The sequence below is a fragment of the Pagrus pagrus genome (assembly GCF_965226575.1).
Source record: "Pagrus pagrus genome assembly, chromosome: 23".
NCBI classification, from domain to species: Eukaryota; Metazoa; Chordata; class Actinopteri; order Spariformes; family Sparidae; genus Pagrus; species Pagrus pagrus.
In genome coordinates this window covers 17,884,516-17,896,909 of record NC_140205.1, presented here as the reverse complement: position 1 = coordinate 17,896,909, position 12,394 = coordinate 17,884,516, and the positions used below count along the sequence as shown (strand labels likewise).

Sequence of the window (12,394 nt, the reverse complement as noted above, 5' to 3'; positions counted from 1 at the left end):
TAAAGAATGTCATTTAAATTCCTCCCCTGTGAACGCTCCTGCCTTTAACTCCCTGCTTCCCCTTTAAAACATAATTGCAGTGAGCGGCAGAGTGGAGCTCCTTTCTCTGCAGACAACGTGGCCGGGGCGGAATGTAAACAAAGGATCCCGGGCTGGAAGCGGACACAATCATTAAATACACCCTTTAACCTGACGTGAAACAGTCCACCAACACCCTCCGGCCACAGTCAATAAGCATACCGATTATTATATCTGCACATAATGTATTCATGGCGAACAAATGGGAACAAGGAGCCGTCAATTGGAGGCAGTTGTCAATTGGCTCCGCAGAGAGGAGGGTGGAGGGAGCGCGGACCCCCCAGCAGCGCCCGGCGGTGTAACACGACGCTTCAGGAGTTGCCATCATCACATGGCAGATGGAAATTTCCACTCAGACTCCTTGCTTGTTAAATGGGAAGGGTCTCCAACTCTTGTCTCCACTAGTCCGCCTCCTCCTCCGCCTGCTACAGCTGTCCGCCACTCTGAAGCATTAGGTAAGACCCCGACACACATTTTACACATCCGATCCTTTACTGTGAGTTTTGATCCGCTAACCTGTGCGATGGTTCACTCTCACCGTTTAAAGTGACGGTTTAATTGTTGTTTAATTTAATTGGGAGAAGCGGCTCGGAGTTTTTTTTTTTTTTTTTCTTTTTTCTTCTTTTTTTTTTTTTAAGGGATAATTAGACGATTTAAAAACAGAAAGACTTTTTATTTTCCTCCCTTTCCCTCATGAATTAACTCCCCCTGCATTGACTCAGTAACTCGCGCTGGTGAACAGTAGCCCGTGTGGAGCGCTTCCTGCAGGGTGTTGCCTGGAGTCAATATAAAGCAGCGTTAAGCGCCAAACACGCGTCTTTATTTATACAAGGGAATCACTCTTCACTCTGCTGCACGGTGATCATTTACTGTCTGACTTTAGCAACCAAATGATACGTTTTCCACTCAAGTCACCGGTTGATCATATGGACTCAAACTGCACCTCACATGTTGTGTTGTGCATGCTGTGCTGCCTTTCCGCGTTTACTGAGACAGAGAAAAACAAAAAAAAAAACAAAGGCGACTGTTACCTTTCTTCAGTTTGCATCGTTCAGGCTGCTTTGTGTCTGATCCCGGTGCACATGCATGCCACAATGCGTAGAAATAAGAAGGAGTGTTTATTTTGAAGGGATAGCGTTTATTTTGAAGAGGAGGAAGATGATTTAAGGTATAATATGGATCATGGGTTTATGTAACAGCAGACAGCAGCATGCATGGTGAGTGTGGCCTGCAGGGCTCACTGAGGACTAATAAATATGTTATGACTGCAATCAAAGGCTCAAGCCACTGCCAGGACCTAGACCAGGACCCAGACCAGGGCCAGGATCAGGGTCTAAATGGAAATAATGCAAAGAAAAGAAACAAACTTGATTTGATTACCAACAGCTTCTGAGTGAAGCTGATTGGCTCTCCCTTCAAAGAGTTTTTGTCTTTTTCTTCTGCTTTTGCTGTTGTTTAATTTAGGTTCGCATCATTTCGGTCCTGAGAGGGATTTTTTTTCCAAAATGCTCCTCAGCTTTGATGCTTTTCATAGATCTGCCCGGTTGTTGTCACTTTCCCCACAGTAATACTTCATGTTCATCCTCGTCTTAGGACGCTTCAAGTCAAGTCATTTCAAGCAACACACCCTAATCCCAGCCCGGTCATAAGCCACCTCTCATGACTGAAAACAAACAGTACATTCAGCCAGGAGAATACCTTGGCTTAGGCATATTTAAGTGGTGAGTTCAGTTTCTATCATCACTTCTCTGACTGCTAAAAATACCCGGTTGCCACACGGTGACTGTGCATGTACACTAAAGTTTCAGACCCCCCCTGTTCTCCACGCACCTAACTTACATAACTGATCTAGTAACGTCTACAGTTCTGAATGAAGCTCCACCGATGTCTCTGTCACATGGGTGTGATGTAGTATGGATGGAGTAATTCAAACTCAGAATTTTAATACTTACAACAGTAATGAGGTAATAATGCAAACACAGTAAATGTTTATGTTTTTAAGTGAAGCTAGAAAGGTGGCAGGGTCCGCCACATCCTTAAGATTAAAGAGTCACACCAGCTATTTAGCGTTGCACTTCCATAAGTCTGGAAACTTGCAAGAGACAATTTTTTTTATCAAGATTGAAGCAGCATCAAGATATCATGACTTCTAGTCCCTCGTATGGATCAAACACTAAACACGCTACATCCTACATTTCCCATAATGCAACTCAATAGTATCTTTCATCAGACAAGTACATACCTACAAGTTTCAAACTCTACACCCCCATTTTGCGATTCACAGTATTTGTTAAAAATGTGGACTCTCTAAGCTGAGATAACCCTGATGACATCACTATGACATCATCAGGGTTATATCCTAAAGTTGAAAAAAGTTTCCAGAGCCACAGAAGATTTTATGCAACTATGATCACTCCTCATTATGAGTAAACTGACCTTCACGTGTAAAGTCTAAAATATTTAGTTGAAGGCGCCCAACAGAGGACTCCTCAGTAACTTTCCAAGGCTGTAGTTGAGGGGGATGCCAGGTCTGAACACCTGTTAGCAGGGCAGAGCTTGGCTGTGGATCCTCGCCCCTCACTGGCTGTTGGGAGACCTGAATGACACATGTAGGTCAGACCCTTCTGGACAGCTGGGGGGGTCGAGGCTCTGCTGGCGCTGGCTGATGTAACTTGGAGCGTGAATGAGCCAATGAGCCAGATGTAGAGTCAGTTTCAAAGGAGGCGATATCAATAACACAAAGACACAGTGAGGCAGTGCCACAATGTGGAGAAGCAGTTGGCAGTTTTCCAAAACACTGTCAACACATTCGATTTAAACCTGAGATGGTGCTACAATGTAAAGCCGCCTATTTTTACCTGCTGGATTGCATAATTCAGTAACTTGGAGTGGGAACTGACAACTCTCCTGATGTGCGCAAAGCAGCCATGTGCATCTAAGCCTTGTTTTAATGTGACAAGTTGTTCATCGGCGCGGGGAAATTCCCTTTTCTTCACAGCCTCCACACGGAGGTCAGAGGTCGGCTGCGGGGGTTCTGTGTCTCGCTGAAGATCCTAAACTTGAAGGAGTGTTTGCCTACACAGCTGCTGGCTCACTAGACACACAACTTGTGATTGCTACTGGCTGAGTTTACAACTGCTTACCATCACATTATTTTAAAAGTATATCATTAATATGAGTTATATGTTGAGGTTCAATCACGAAGTCTACCTAACAATGAAAAAGCATTTCCTGCTGCCTGGTTTAAAGGAAGAGTTAATGGTTTTGGACACTTTCACTCGTTTTTCTTGCCTAGAGTTAAATAAGAAGACGCTTTCATAGCTACTGCCAGCGGCCAGTTAGATTAGCTTAGCATAAAGTCTTAAAACAGTGGGGAACAGCTTTACAGCTTTTGTGCACAGACTAAACAAATTAAATATGATGTGTTCATTAGTCAGCTTTAGAGGTGCCGGTTGGCAGCTTTTGTTAGCTTCAAACAGATCCAGGCTAGCTGTTCCTGCTGTTTCAAGTCTTTCTGCTGAGCTAAGCTAGCTAGCTACTGAAGGTAACTTTATCCACCTTATTCCTCACTCACGTGATACCTTGTGCGAATTATGGGCCTGAATATGGGATCAGCTTTCGGTGAAATCCTTTCAATTAACAAAGAACCTGTATAGGATCCTTGTCACATAACAGGAACCGGCATTCTCCATGCTAACAGGACGCTAATCCTCTTTCTTAGAGAGGTTGCTACGATGTATCAATCATTCCTGATTTCCAGTAAAAGGTAAAAAGGTTAAAAGCAGTCACAAACCGCTGAACACGTCCATCTCCTACTGCCAAGAAAATGAACCAGGATTCATTATAAATCAGCACTTGGGACTGAAAGTAGAATTTCAATCAATAAAATCTGAATGATACGTAATCCTAGTGAGGGATGATGATCGGGGAGGTTAGGTCGTTAGATCCTCGCTATCACTCTTTCAATGTGTTGGCTTGTCAAAACTTACTAATGCCCTAATGTCCCACTGTTGGCCTCTGTGATCCCGCCAGTTTAATGGTCACTGACGCAACAGAAAATGATATACTCTGAAGATAATGATTAATCAGTGAAGATAATGAAGTGTGTCAGAGCACAGGGCTTTCTAATGACCCATTTTGCTGTGTTTGATGTGTTTTAAGTTATGAATTCATACTTAGATCATGTTAAAAGACTTATTGTACCTGCTAGAGATCGTAGACAGGGTCAGGGCTCCTGGAAGTTGAATTGCTGAGGCGAGTTTTGTATTTTCAGACCTTCAAAATGTCTTTAACTGTCTTCTTTTCACTTAATTTCTGATTACAGCCTGTCATACTTGAGTGGTGACAAGTCATGCCATCTGACGTCTTTAAATAAGCAGTCAGATCATTGCTTTGAATGGCACTATTTGTACACCATTAATTGACTTGAAAATGTACAATGTTCTGTACAGAGTGTTTGTCATGCTCTGTTTAAGTTGCCACAGTTCAACATTGGGACAAACCAGAGAATCAACAAAAATAGCAGATTATTCTGTAAATGTGGCGTCCTGCTGAATGAGCAGTCTGTCCCACAGGCTTGATGGCCAATGACATCTTTGTACAGGTGACCTTACAAGCTTAGGTATTTAGACAAAACCACTGCCTGTACCCTCTCAAATTACACTTAGTGGTGTTATTTCGTAATGCACATGTGGTGAAAAATAGCACAGACTTTCTTGGTCTCTTGGTCAAACATAAACTGACTTCATCTAAATCTGTGCTTTTCGGATGAACTTAAATAAAGCCTCAGGACCAGTAGACTTTGAGTGTCCTCCTCCTCCTCCTCCTACCGACGTCAATGTCGAAACCTTGAGCTTGAAAAGAATTACATATTGTTACAAAGCAAGATGCCGCCGTCATCATGAGCCAACACGAGCATGCAGATCAATACTGACTGATAAGATGGGTTCACAAACAGGGTTAGGACACACCAGGCTTGTGTACAAAAGGCCAGTATGGTGTTTGCTTGAGGGCCAACTGGCCTTTAATGTCACATGACATCACTGGATTCAGAGTCCTTGTCTTATTTGTCTTTTCACTGCAGTTCGATTGTTTAGAACTTTCCATTTGATTTTTGAATCATCCAACTTCAAAGTCTCAGTGTCAGTTATAACACAAAGACACAGCGTCAGGTGGAATTAGAAATCCTGATTCAGGTTTACGTAATGTTCTTTGTTTGTGACTTTCTGCCGGCTTTCCAGGAATTTTACAGAGACTTTTCATCATAGTTAACCCACTAGTTGCAGTTTTCCTCATAAGTACGGTCAGGTTAATCAGTCAGTTAATGCTTAGAACAGTTAGATGTTCATTTTTGTTTCAGGCCAGATAAAAATAAGGTAACACTGGAAGAACATATATACATACTAAACATATCTGAAAATATTGTGTTCGTGCAAACTTACTCTGAAGATGCTGTCGGACAACAGAGATGGGATGAGAGGAAGTCAAAGTTTTGTTAATCCTGCTCAGCGATTTCTACGGGGGAGTACTGTGATCTCATTACTTCTCATGTGTCATACATCTGTACATTTTAGTTGTATAAGCTCGGCCAGAAGATTATTGAGCTCCTTTAATGTCTTGCTTAGTTAAACACTTGTCATTAGTTCAGCTTTTAGGAAACTGGCTGACGTGTTTGAACTCCACACAAGTTATTACAACAGTTAAAGAGTACAGTGCTACCAGGTATTAATAGGCAAACAAATACTACATTTACACTTTCACTTTGCAGCAAATATACAACAAAATGACTTGGTTGGGTTTAGGAAAACATGACCATAACCTATTAAACTTGGTCAAAACATGGTTCTCACAATGTAAGTTAAATCTGTTACATACGTACTCACAACGTGACAACTTGTCTCCTGGATGAAAGTCCTGTGTTTAAGCCATCAATCAACCCCAACCTCAGCTTTACTTCAACTTTCTCTCTATTACTATGTCAACTGACATTTTTTGGACGCATCTGTTTTCCACAGAATGTAATTTTACATGAAAAATTTGACTTACTGGGCATATGTACTGTACGCTATTGAAAGTCGTGTTATTTCTATGTGCCATTTTAGCAGCGTGGCTGTAGGGATGGAAAATTCTGGTCCAGACTGGAATAGCTCAACATGTATTGGATTGCCATGAAATGTGGTAGAGTGATTTATGATGTTTTGAGTATAAATCCGACCCTCACTAGCAGGATGTTTGCATTTTCATTGTGAGCATACTTATGTCAGCATTTAGCTCAAATTACCGCTGTGCCTTAGTACAGTATCACAGAGCTGATAAGCTGTCAGCCCATGAGATAAACATGTCTCGTACAGACCTTCGTTCAACATATACACACATCTGGATAAACAGAACATGAAGTATAATGGCAGTCATTGTAAAGAAAAATGGAAAGTAGGTTGCAACTGTTAATGTAATATAGCAACATGAAATGGCGTATCAGGTGTCAGTTTGAAACGGGTCTGCAGAACCTGTCAGGGGATAAATGATGGCTCTGGCTGAAACACTTACATACGCTCCACGTGTACAGCTGGAGAGTCAGAAATATGCAGCTGAGTGCCAATACTAGACACCAGAGCTGTCAGGTTGGTACTTTATGACCATTGCCATCTTTTAAAAATATCAGAGGGCTGGATCAGATTTAGTAAATTCCAGGATGAGGGGATTCTGGGCTAAATGTGCTGTAAAATGTAGTGCAAAACGAAATAAAGTGATTTTAAACGGCAATCTACAAGAAATGCTAAGCTGCTCTAACCTTAATACAGAAGTGAGCACATGATTTCTTGGAACCAGATGTTACTAGTGGACCATGACATGGCCTGATGGTCCACATGTTAAATATGAAGAGAGAAAAAAAGTTCTGAGAAAGGAGAGAGGGAGTCGTCTCAACTTGTCACAGATAATAAATTCCTCCCAAGTGGAAGCACAGCCTGGATCATCTGGAGGAGCATGTGCGCTCCGTTCACACACAGATGTGTGTGGCTCTCAGCTCTGTATGATGTGGTTGTGTTTTGGTAGCCCCACCATTCGCCGCCCAAGGACTGAAATGTTACATATTACGACTTAAGAAGAGGAGCCTCCTGAGGCACCACGGCTGTAAATCTGCCCTACATGACATGCTTGATTAGTAGCTATGATTAGTTGGGTATGGTCTCACCACTTACATGAGATCCACAGCCTCAACAGGGCCACAAGCAGACAGCATTTCACATTTTTTGTCTTATGATTCACTTTCTGTTACCACTCTTCTCAATCAACCCCAACCTTTATAAGGCCAATGAGAAATAAGCTTAGAGAAATAGTGCATTTTGGGAAACTGACCATCTGTATTTTGATGAGAATTACGTGAGAAGATGGAAACCACTCTCATATGTTAATGTTAAACATGAAGCTACAGTCAGTAGACTATTAGATTAGCTTAGTTTAGCATAAAAACTGGAAGCAGGTGGAAAGACCTAGCCTTGCTCTGTCTGGGAAAAACCCAGACTGCCTACTAGCACTGTCTTTGTATCCTCGAGTATATTTAGGTTGCTTGACGACAAGTCACTGCTCCCACCCAAGAAATAGTCTGCAACATAACCTTCTGAAAAACCTCAACTTGATGTTTTAACACTTTGGTTTTTGTATATATTCAGCAAACTCTATATAAAATGTTAGGCTAGCTTTTCCCCCTGTTTCTAGTCATTATGCTAAGCTAAGCTAATCAGCTGCTGGCTTACATGACGTGACATGAGAGTGGTATCGCTCTTCTCAACTACTGGCAAAGAAAACAAATGAGGGTATTTCCCACAATGTCGAAATGTTGCTTTAACTTAACCCCAGAGGAGGGTGGGGGGATTTAGGGTTCAGCCCAGATCCTGATCATCAAATAGAAAGTGATTTTTAACAACTCATCCAGTGGACCCAAGATCCACCGTCCTCTCAGGGAGGAGCAGCATGTTTAGTTTGCTATGGATGCTTATGCAGCTGGAGCCAATTAGGCGAGTAAGTTTCTGATTGACAGTTTTGGATTGTTGTTATAATTGACTCACTAGTGGTCAGACAAGTGGGCTGATGATCTCCATTTCCCATTAACAACTACATTTGTATTTCCAAACCTTTTTATTACATTCACTTTGTGGCTTCCAGTAAAGAAACTGTGGTTGCATTTGCAGCTGTGTGATCATTTGTGAAACTGAAATGTGAAGCAAGCATGCCTCGATAATTTTCCATTAACTCTGAGAACACTTATTCATGAACACCAGTTGCAAATACAGTTTGTTAGTCCTTAACTGTGCAACAATCTCCCTCAATTATTTAATCAAAAAAGGAAACGTACAAACAGCAAATTTCTCCCTTACACCTATGATAATGTTGGATAAATTATAGAGAAACGAAAACACACAGAAGGTTTGATTTATCACCATGTATTAACAGAAAATAAATTAAATTACGTCCGACCCGGACGCACACACCAAACAAAAGAAGGGAGGCACACTCCAATACAAACAAACATTTGGCCAACAGACCTTAAATAAAGTTAAAATCAATTTGTTTTAAAGGACACATGCTCATTTTCAGGTTCATCATTTTATTTTTGGTTACTGCTTGTAGGTTTCCATGCTTTGATGCAGCAGCACTGTATTCCCCCTCTGTCTGAGATGCTTTGTCTCTTTAAGATCCCCCCCTCCCAAATACCTCTGCTCTGATTGGTCAGCCCACACAGGCCTGAGCCAGCACCCCTCACCGTGCCTCTGGCCAGCTCTGTCGTGTTTTCAGTTCCAGTTAGCTTCACTTCTGCCGTGAATACAGACATAAATTATGCAAATGTGTGATATGGTGACGTAGTGATGTAATAAGTAATTGAATTAAAGGCGGGACTACTGACGAGGCATTTCAGGCACTTCAGGAGCAGTGTTTTCTGTGAGAGGGAGGAGCGCTGGACTAACTTTTAAGACCTTTTTACATGAACAAGAGCGTCTATAACACACTGAAGGACAGGGAAAAAGTTAAAAAAGCTTAATCGGTCCACTTTAAATTTGTTTTATCAGATGTGTGGTGTTTTTAAAAATCAACTTTATTTGTGGCAGGAAATATACAAATAATAATGACTCAAGTGTCGTGATGTTTGTCACATCACGTAACAGTCGCCCACTCGCAAACAAGTGCGAAGAGCTGAGACAGGAGACGGAAATATCTGCCGCCTTTGACCTGAGAAATTCTTCCAGAGACCGCCTTCCTTTCAAAGAGCTCAAAGATTTAAAGCATTGTTTAAGAAATCATACTCATCCTCACCTTTCTTTATGTCTTACCCTTTTCAGATAGTCTCAGGAAAACTTTTCTTTAATTTTAACATTTGAGCAGATTTTGGATGTCATCTGGCCAGTGACTCACCGGCACACTGTGTGGTATTTGCAGCCAGTCACATGGGGTTGAGATGTATAAGCTTAATTTAGAGGCCTTCAAATTCCAGCTGACGGAGTTGTTGGGACGACCGGTTGCACAACAAAAAAATACAGGCTGTTGTGGTTTTGGATGCAAGTGTGTGTTGGGGACTGATTGATCTACAAGAGGTACAAGTTGTGCCCTGTTGTGTCACGTGAGAGATAGAGGAGGTTAGTAACCCCCCCGATACATGACGGAAACACCCTCGATGGCCTTATGTTAACTGACAGTGAACCAGCCACCTCAAAGATCAGCAGCTGGGTGAAATAACAGTGTTGCCTCATCTCTGAAGCCTATTTGAGCAATCACTTTACCAACCCATGTGTCAAAACAGAACCTAGAATGAAGACACTGCACCACACGGACACATTCTCTGGAAAATTGAGCTAAGCATCAAGGGAACCAAAATATCTTGGCAAGCAAGGTGGACACTGTTAGTAAGATTTGCAAAAATATTTATTACAAGAAGGTTTGGTTCATGCACACTGGCACGGAACAGAAAACAAGGGAGAGGAGGATCAACACTTACTGGAAAGAGTCAGAACAGAACCGAAAGAGTGGGAGACCTGACAAACATCCATCCATGTCGGGTGAGCCTGATTCAAACAGATCAAAAGTGGTTTTCACTCAGCAGTGTCCTTTTCATACAACACACGTCAGTCTGGAGGACGCAGTTGCATGAACCCAGACACTTGACAATGCAACATGATGCAACATCATTTCAAAGATAGAAAATGTGAGAATTCATTTAGGATTTATTTTACACTATAAAGATATTAATGAGTTATTGTAGGGCAGTACAGTTTTGCCAAAATGTGTCAAGTAATCTGCAAATAAGTGGGCAATCAAGTATTTTTGTATTGCAATGACATGAAGTTGTGGTATTTGCAAGAGACAGAATAAAAAAAATAAAAACATTGGTCAAAGAGGTTGAGATATCCTCATTTTCCCCAAAATCCTACTATTCCCATCACGCTCCATCACTCTTTAGGCCTCTGCTTGTTAAATGACTCTCTGCTGATGACATCATCAGGGTTGTTTTGTCGGACGTTGCTACTCTTCCTATACAGCGAGAGAAGACATTATGCAACAGTTTTCAGTCTAAATAGCGCCTCTCATGACAAACCGATCTTCACGTGTAACACTGGTGGAATGTCCCTTTAAGTCTTGCTCTGCTGATAATAGAAACAGCAGTCCCCACACCGAATCAGTCTTTGAGATGTATAGAAAGCATTAGCAATATTCCTGCTTCAACAGCAACAGTACTGTTACAGAGACGTCGGTCAGAGATGTTTCTTTGCCTCGATTAGACACTTTTAAGTCGTAATGTTTTCATGTGTGTGATGTATTTGACCTTGATGACGGAGCTCAGTCACTTCTGTAGCTGGCTGCTCTCTGAAGTCTCTGACCTTGTGAACCAGATAGATGTTGATTGAATTAAAAGCGAGACTATGTAACTTTCAGAAGATGAAATAACACATTCCTCCTCTTTCAAATGAAAAGATGAATTTATAAGCAAGAAAAAACACCCGTACTCAGCTTAATTAACGTGGCTGTTGCTGCTACAGGCCTTAGCTTGTCCAGTGTAATAAGTAGTTTATGGTGGCTGTGTTAGCTAAAGTGAGCAACCTTTTTGAGAAACGTAGTTGAGTTCACTGACTTTATTACTCCTCTCTATTTGTACTACTGCTTTGGCATTAGCACATTATTGTCACTTGTAGATACAGTGGCTGCTGTTTAGCCACAGCTTTGTAACACCTCTATTACAGTAAACCAAACCAATAATTCTGAATTGACTTGACTTTTTTTATGCCAACTGTTTTGATAATCAGTCGGTTTAAGTAATTTTTTAAGAAAAAATAAGTCAAAATTCCAGCTTCTTAAGTGTGATCAGAGTAATCTGAGTATCTGATCTTTGGGTTGTGGACAAAACGAGACATTTAAGGATGTCCTGTAGAGGTTTGGGAAACACTGATGGACATTTTACCAAACAACTAATCTGAGAACTAAGAAAATAATTAACAGATTAATCGACAGTGACAATAATTGTTAGCTGCGGCTGTAAATGAAGGCCTGTTTGGTTCATTGTTTCCACGTTACTGATCCGTGAAAAAGCTTTCATGCAAATAATCACTCCTTTTCCTGGTGAGACCAAAGACAATTTTCCTGCTTCAGCTGGACAGTGAAGTTATTCTATTCTGTTCTGTTCTGTTGTAGCCGAAGTTGAAGGATTGCTGCACTGTCAGCAGAGAAAAGACCAACTAGATAAAAATTAATCCATTCTTATCAAGCAGTTTAGACTTTATTCATGATGGAGTAGTGTAGAATCTCAGCTGCTCACTGTTCAAAAACCTTTCAGCAGCTGATTTTGAAGAAAAAAAGACAGCGTTGCCGTTTTCCTCACATGCCACGTGCGTGTTCCTCCGATTTGGACAAAGCTACAAAGTGGACGGAGATAAAGCCTCATCCCTGACATGAACATGACCTTGGGCACAGCGACATCTCCAACGCTGTCCTCTGATTGGCCGTCCGGTGGCACAGCCTACCCCAAAACCTCTGACAGTTTGCAGCTCGTGGGCTTCTGCATGTGCCCGGCTGAACGTGCAAACAATCGTGCCTATCTTTGTAGGTACAAAAGAAGGAGTGTATTGAAGCGTGTGTGTGTGTGTGTGTGTGTGTGTGTGTGTGTGTGTGTGTGTGTGTGTGTGTGTGTGTGTCAGCTCATCAGTCCACCTGTGGTCAACATCCAGTTTGATCTGCATAATTTTGCACTTGTATGAAACTGGATGGTCATGTGGCACGTCATGTGATCACATCTTGAAGGGGCTTCTGGGTATTAACAGCATTGGAACTCACT

The 12,394-nt window shown here is 41.6% G+C and overlaps 1 protein-coding gene across 1 annotated transcript in view; it reads left to right on the top strand.

The window, feature by feature from the left end:
* The first annotated feature begins 456 nt into the window (after positions 1-456).
* The window catches only part of slc38a4 (solute carrier family 38 member 4), a 38,484-nt gene continuing 26,546 nt past the window's right edge, over positions 457-12,394 (top strand). The window contains exon 1 of the mRNA XM_084345424.1: positions 457-533. The gene's annotated coding sequence lies outside the window, so the exon portion shown is untranslated. The remainder of the gene's footprint in view (positions 534-12,394) is intronic.